The sequence below is a fragment of the Colius striatus genome, chromosome 3, assembly GCF_028858725.1.
Source record: "Colius striatus isolate bColStr4 chromosome 3, bColStr4.1.hap1, whole genome shotgun sequence".
Classification (NCBI taxonomy): domain Eukaryota; kingdom Metazoa; phylum Chordata; class Aves; order Coliiformes; family Coliidae; genus Colius; species Colius striatus.
Window position 1 is genome coordinate 21,054,478 of NC_084761.1, and position 1,326 is coordinate 21,055,803.

Consider the following 1,326-nt stretch of genomic DNA (forward strand, 5'->3'; position numbering starts at 1 on the left):
AGGGGAGTTGGACTACATGATCTTTCAAGGTCCCTTCCAACCCTTAAGATTCTGTGATTTTGTGATCTCCAGGAAAGGAGAGATGCTTTTATTAACACTTTTTACTAAGCTTGCAACAGTGTTACAAAAAATTACAGAAGCAGTGGAATAACAATTATTAGGATAACCAGAAAAGTACACTAATTAAATCAAAGTACTGTTGACAGTAACTGAGGACAGCTTAGGAACAACATTCCAATCTCTTCTTCCTACAAAGAAGACCTTAAACAAACAAACAAAAAAAAGCCTCAGAGATTTGATGTACTCTGAACACAGATCTGAAAAATTCTCAAATGTCAGAAGACATAGGAGGTTTTAAATAAATTCATGTATGCTTTGCTGTTTGTTGCTAAATCTTACACTAGGAACCGCCTTTGAAAACGTAATTTGTAGGCACTTGTATTAAAAGAAGGATGTTTGTATTGGTGACTCAACTGAATTGCATTTTAGAAACCAACTGGAAGTAATATGCATAGCTATTCTAGCAGGCTTCTAAATATGGGTGGTAGAGTCTGGTATTTAAGTCATACTAGATTGTTGTATGAAAAACAGTCAATATAGATTCAAAATGCATTTTTTGCTGTCTAAATTTCACCTATTTTATAGAGGGACACAGGTTGAAGAAGGACAAAAAAAAATCTCAAACTAGAAACAGACACATCCTCATCTAAGTCAAAATACAAGTGCTTTGTCAGTCTTGACATTTGGACTACGAATCAAGTCAAATATCTCAAAAAGCAGTGAAAATTGCATAAAAAATACCACTCGTTGAGTCCACTCTGCTTAAAGGAATCATGACAAAGGATGAAATCTGTGCAGTCTTGCTAGTTGTGGGTATGTGGTCCAAAACTTTATCTCAGTGTTAACAGGAGCCATGGTCAGGTTTCCTGCTTTAATTGGAAACACTTGGAAGTTCTGGGACATGCAGATAAGTAAAAATTTATTGAGATACTAACATGAAGTATAAATGGAGGGGAAAACAAATTATTTTAGAAGGAAAAAGAAACCCCCAACAAACCATTTCAGAATTAACTTTCTAAAAACCAAAACTTGAAATGGTATGCAAGATCCAGAACACATGGAAGAGATACTAGAACTTGAAGTAAGCAGCAATGCCCTGTGGCCATTGTCCCTCGCAGCACACAGCCATAGAAAATGTGTGCCAATGACAGTCTGTATTCAGATACATTTCTAGTCCTCTGTACTTCCCACTCATTTAAAAGTAAAAAATGTAAAAAGTGTCATGGTTTCAGGCAAAAATTACAAAAGTGTAAGAACTTTTATTGT